The 6,146-nt window shown below is 41.2% G+C and overlaps 1 long non-coding RNA gene across 1 annotated transcript; it reads left to right on the forward strand.

The window, feature by feature from the left end:
• Window positions 1-197: 197 nt before the first annotated feature.
• On the forward strand, window positions 198-4,655 carry LOC142600704 (uncharacterized). The gene is made up of 3 exons (XR_012834263.1): window positions 198-286; window positions 1,993-2,051; window positions 2,571-4,655. It is a non-coding gene; the product is annotated as an uncharacterized LOC142600704 (long non-coding RNA).
• The last annotated feature ends 1,491 nt before the right edge of the window (window positions 4,656-6,146 follow it).

A 6,146-nucleotide genomic window follows, 5' to 3' on the forward strand; every position in this document is an offset into this window, starting at 1 on the left:
TCAAAAATAGAATTTAATTATTCCCTTCTATTTTCAGTTTCAGCTAGATTTTTTTTTGAGAATCTATTAAAACCCTCTAGAAAAGAATGAATGTGCTCCAGTTTTGCTGCAAAGAATATTTATTCTGTGTCATTTAAAGTACTGATAACAAATAATGCACATTATGTTCCATGCAATTTATTTTTGGTTTTTGTTTTTTTTTTCAATGCCACTGGTCAGTCCCTAATAACTCGGGAACCAACAGGCCAGTTTCAGCCACAGATAGACACAAATAGAAGTCTCACAGGTAAAACAGTTCTGGAGGTTTTGTGAAAATCTCTAAAAGGTTAGGCAAAGGAAACTGAATTAGTGACCTCACTGAGAGAAAAAGGCATCACATCAACTCAACAGTTTTTCATGCTGCTCAGGCATGCTGTGCGTACGAGCTACAGATACAACCAACAACAGGCAGCACAGGTACAACACCAAGCCAGGCCTGACACATACTTCTTTCATCCTAGATGGCAGTGAGGGAATGTGGAGGGGCTACTAAAAGTATTAGGGCATGAATGAGGTCATGATGAAAATAAGAGAGGAGTTGGGATTATTGCCGTGGAGGTACAGGTACGTGGGATGCAAACCCATGGGAAATCAGGTTTCACTACTTCCACTAACCACAGAAAAAATTTATTTATGTTTTTCCTGTTCATAACTTTTGGAGAAAGACATGTGACATCCATTAAAATAACCAAATAAGCTTCTAAAAGGCCTGTGGGTGAGAACCTCCACTGAGAAAAAAAAGACTTAATTTCCTATCACAGTGGGCCAGATTCTCAGCTTGCATGAACTGGCAGGATTAATCTGAAATTAATTGAGTTGTGCTGACTTAATGCCAGTTGGACTACTGTTTTAGGATGTTAAAAATACTTCCAAGCAAATACAGAAAATAAACAAAAAAATCAGGCAGGAATATGTTTAGGGAAAATAGGCATAAAATTACAATATGAAAATCTGTTACCTTGTAATAGGAAATGGTAGGGAGGTAAATTATTAAGTATTTTAAATACTGGGGATAGAGGAGCTAACAAATTATGTGGATTAGCTCACATACTTTCACTTCTTTTAAGAAAAAATAATTCCTTCCTCTCTGACTTCAGATAAATCCAATTTTTTTTTTGTTCAGCTGGTTTGTAATGTTAAAACCCATTCTGTCTTTTTAGGTCAATATTGAAATGATACTATATGGAGCAAAACCTCGGGTAGATTTCATTTTGAAAATAACAAAATAGATGCATCATTTTTTTCTATTTTTTCCAGTCATAATTATTTGGCATATATGTCAGATCTGTGCTTTTCTGCAAATTTACAATGTGGGAAATGCATAAATAAAGCGCTGAGTTCTATTTAAGAAATACCAGGAGGTGGCGTATGCCTACTTAATTTGTTCCCTCAGATTCAAGCACAGAGTTTTGCAGTGCAGGTACCTGATCATGTGCGTTTGCTTTCACTTGGACTTCTGCCACATTTTAGGTACATACCAATTAGCGTTTACCAAATGAGGAACTATTTGCTAATTTGTTTGCTCATCGCTGTTCAATGTGTGTCCCAGTTTGTTACCTCTTCAGATTTTGCTTTTGAAACTTAATTTCTTTGTGGACTTTTGCCTTAATGTTCATCGATACTTATCTGAGTTCCTCACAAAATGTAATGTGTTAATTTGCTTTACACAGCACCTTTTTGAGATAAGTAGATGAGACACTTTTACCTCATTTGAACCGAGGCATGGAGAGATTAAGGCTTGGGATACAGAGTTTGCACTGCAGAAAACTTGTTTTTTTCTGGAGTATTTGACTAGAAGGGCAATTGCTACTGCTATACGAAATGGCTCCTTGCAGAAACAGTCACTGCCAATACCTATCCACCCACTCACTTCCAGTATCTCCAGTGGTTTCCCACTCCAGTCCTGTCTCCTAGGTCTAAAATCTGTCTTTTCCTTTATTCATCCCTCTGCAGCAACATGGGGGGAGAAGAGTGGATGTTGTTGCTTCTTTCCTGGAAAAAGGTGAAAAAATGTAAGTAGTTGCTAAGGGGAAGATAGGATTTGTGGGTTATGAGAGGGGTGGGGAGTCCTGTAGTTCAGGGGAACTAAGTAAGAGGAGGGAGAGTAAGTATGGGAGATGGTGGGAGAGGAGGAGGGTAAGTGGAGGCAAATGTCCTGTGCCCTTCTCTATCAGATTCTTCCAGTGCCATGCTGCCATCACTCAGTATCCCTCACCAAAAGGCCACCCAAATTCACCTGCTTTCCCCACAGCCCCTTGGTCTTCCCAGCCCCTGCATGTATTTCTCATGTTTTTCTTCAGTCATCTCCTCTTTCCTCTTAACCATTTGCCACCCACACTGCCACTGCCATCAAGCTGAATTTTGCCCACAGAGCTGAAAAGCTGGAAAAAAGCCACCATCACCAGAGACATACATTAGAGAGTATTTCCCAACTTTTGCATAATTTTGTTTTTTCCCTTCCCAAAGCTAGGTTACTGCTGTCAGTAAAGTAGCCTGATGCTATCTGTTATTCATATTCTTTTTTTCTTTAGGCACTGGAAGTTATTAATTTTGCCCAAAGTAATCTAGAATTCGCACAGCCAAGTGCCATGTCCTGCCACGTACATCTTAATCCACTGAACCTTATCTCTGCTCTCTGCGAGCAGGTGGGATTCTCAAATTCATCTGACTTTTCCAAGGTAATCAGGATGCCCAATGAGACAGTGAAGGAGTGAGCATGTATTTAAATAGTATGGAATCTGACTAAAAAAAACCCAAAACACATACAAAATATAAAGAGAATGGACTGTTAAAATGCAGGTTTTCGATATTTCTGGCTGCTAAAACCACTTCAAGAAGTGCTATTAAGAAAAATCACTGTCAGGGCCCGTTTCTGACATCACCTTGCCTTATGGAAGTTCACTGAAGTAAGCAGGATTGTATTCATGTGAAGGAATAAAGTTTAGCTCAGGGTCATTCATCTGCTGTGGCTGCTACGTAGAAAATATGGTCTGTTGCTCGACCATATTTTGTCCTTTATCTTGGTATGATTTTGACAGAAGAACAGATACAACATTTATACTGCGTTTAGCACATCTGAGGAAACTCTTTAAAGTTTTAAATAGAAAAATATCTATAGCCCTTTCTAGTCAATCCTGTCTCTACTGAATAGGTAATTACTGAGATTAAACAAGTATGTCTAAATTGCTTATGTATTGCAATTGCTTCTATTTTATGCTGGCTTTATGAAAGTCCTTCTAAAGAAAGAGTGAAAGAGATATTTGCTTTATTTTTTTGAAATAGCCTGCAGAAGAAATGACTTTCATGACAACAACAAGTTGTTTCTGAGGAATAAAAACTTTATTTTGCATTACATGAACTACTTTCCACTTCAAAGTTTGTGAAGCAAGAGAGCTTGCATGTATTTTTAATCTTCTAAATTCAAATCCTCATAGTATTGCAGAAAATAAAACATACAAACAATTCTAGTTGAGTTAAAATAATAATGTGCCTCCTTTCTCCCAGCAAAAAGTCATTGATGAAAGGAATTGCTGTGCCTGATCCTCAAACCTGGTTCCCAACTCCTGCAGCAATAACAGCAGTTAATTTTTTAAATCCTTGATATTTTAGGTTTTGAGATGCTCTTCCTGTAATCTAAGGCTGTAAATAGGAAGAAATCATGATCCTGCTGAAAGATACTCCTTTGACTTTAGCAGAACGACGATTTCATTCACAAGATGTTGCAGTGCAGATGTAGACAGGACTAAGCACAGGCTTTAGGTTTGCTAATTTCCATTTCTTGCTGAGTTTTCCAAGAGGAAATAATTAATTTTCATCCTGGCCTTTCATTCACAAACAACAAAAAAGATGCAGAAGTTGTTATACGGTATTGGTAGTACTCATGCATAAATTGTGAGTACCATATTTAATGCCTTTCATGCAAAGTAGCTGGATAGATTTTACAAGTATAGACTGCAGGAATCTCTTCCCAACTATTTGCCTTCTAGTCATTCCAAGGGTGCCCTGCACATGGTTATACAGTTATTTAAATTGTAAATGGATCAGTGAGTAAAAGGTAGTTGCATCATGCTCTTAAAGTACCTGAATCTTTTGTTGCCTTGTTTAGAAGTTATCGTGGTGTTTTCGCGTGGAGGACAGAAAAGGAGAAACAACTCATTGCTTCCTCTAGTGTTGTTTACAACCTGCTGGTATATGGAGAGGAAAGCAAATAGGTGTAGCAGTGGGAAGCACCATTCCTTGTTTGTCACATGAACGGGTTTTGAATGCAGGTTTTTATTTTTGAGTATAGACTTTAATCTATAATGTTTTGAATCATCAGAAGAATGGAACCAAGTAAGTGAAAATCTCTACTTTTATCTCCAAGGACTCCTAGAAGTAGTATATCCTGTTGTAACTATTGCAATATCATGTGGTATCCTTACTTTTAATTTATGGAAGGATAACTAGGTTACTCTAATAGCAGTCATCTATTTCCTCCCACTAAAATGGTTTTATTGTTCAGATAATTGGATAGAATTGGCTGATGAAAATCGTGTCTATCTGGGAAATCGTTAACTGTGTGCTGTATTTGTACTACAAGTGTGCAATGTTTTGTATGCATCATTAAAATGTGTGGTTCCAAGACAAAATAGACTTTTAATACCAAACATACGATGTGTCAAAATTCTGTGAAGAAAAATGCAGGTCATCTGGAGCTAGAGGTTCTTCTTCAGGACCTTATTAAAATCTTTCACAATGTTACAAAAAGGCCTCTTTCAAATGCTTCTGTGGCATTGTGGTGGGTTGACCCGGGCTGGAGGCCAGGTGCCACCAAAGCCGCTCTGTCACTGCCCTTCTCAGCTGGACGGGGAGAGAAAATGTAACAAAAGACTTGTGGGTCAAGATAAGGACAGGGAGAGGTTGTTTACCATTTACTGTCACAGGCAAAACAGACTCAACTTAGAAAAAAAATAATCTATTACCAAGCAAAACAGAGTACAGCAATGAGAAATAAACCCAAATCTTAAAAGACCTCACCTCACCTCTCCCCTCCTCCTGGGCACAACTTCACTCCTGATTTCCCTCCCTCCTACCCCCAGCAGCACAGGGGTGATGGGGAATGGGGGTTGTGGTCAGTTCATCACACGTTGTCTCTGCTGCTCCTTCCTCCTCAGGAGGAGGACTCCTCACAGTCTGCCCCTGCTCCAGCGTGGGGTCCCTCCCACGGCAGACAGTCCTCCACAAACTTCTCCAATGTGAGTCCTTCCCACGGGCTGTAGTTCACGCACTGCTCCAGCCTGGGTCTCTCCTGTGGGGTGCAGACTGTCAGGACCAGACTGCTCCAGTGTGGGTCCCCCACGGGGCCACAGGTCCTGCCAGGAGCTTGCTCCAGCACGGGCTTCCCACGGGCCACAACCTTCTTCATGTGCCTCCACCTGCTCCGGCGTGGGGTCCTCCATGGGCTGCAGGTGGAATCTCTACACCCCCTCATCCTCCCTCCATGGGCTGCAGGGGGACAGCCTGCTTCACCATGGTCTTCACCACAGGCTGCAGGGGGATCTCTGCTCCGGCGCCTGGAGCACCTCCTGCCCCTCCTTCTGCACTGACCTTGGTGTCTGCAGAGTTTCTTACATCTTCTCACTCCTCTCTCTGGCTGCAAAAGCTGCCACTAGGTTTTTGTGGGGTTTTTTTCCTTCTTTACTATGTCACCCCAGAGGTGCTACCACCGTCGCTGATGGGCTTAGCCTTGGCCAGCGGCGGGTCCATCCTGGAGCCGGCTGGCATTGGCTCTGTCAGACACAGGGGAAGCTTCTGGCAGCTTCTCACAGAAGCCACCTCTGCAGCCCCCCTGCTACCAAAACCTTGCTACGCAAACCCAAAAGAGGAATCAAGATGCTGGAGTGGGATTCTAATTTACCCCATAATCACTCCCCTGTTGATTGTGCATAATAAAGCCAAAGTGAGACGCATCTGATTTTTTGTTTGTTTTCCTTTTACAAATACTAATCAAATCTTCAGAACTGCAAATCAGTTCTGTAGGCAGATCTGTCAGATTCACCTCTTCCCCTCCCTCATTCCTTCCCTCCTTGCCTTTTCTGTGTATCAGGATAGCTTCTCCGGAAGCTGTG

This window comes from Balearica regulorum, chromosome 2, assembly GCF_011004875.1.
Source record: "Balearica regulorum gibbericeps isolate bBalReg1 chromosome 2, bBalReg1.pri, whole genome shotgun sequence".
Taxonomy (NCBI): domain Eukaryota; kingdom Metazoa; phylum Chordata; class Aves; order Gruiformes; family Gruidae; genus Balearica; species Balearica regulorum.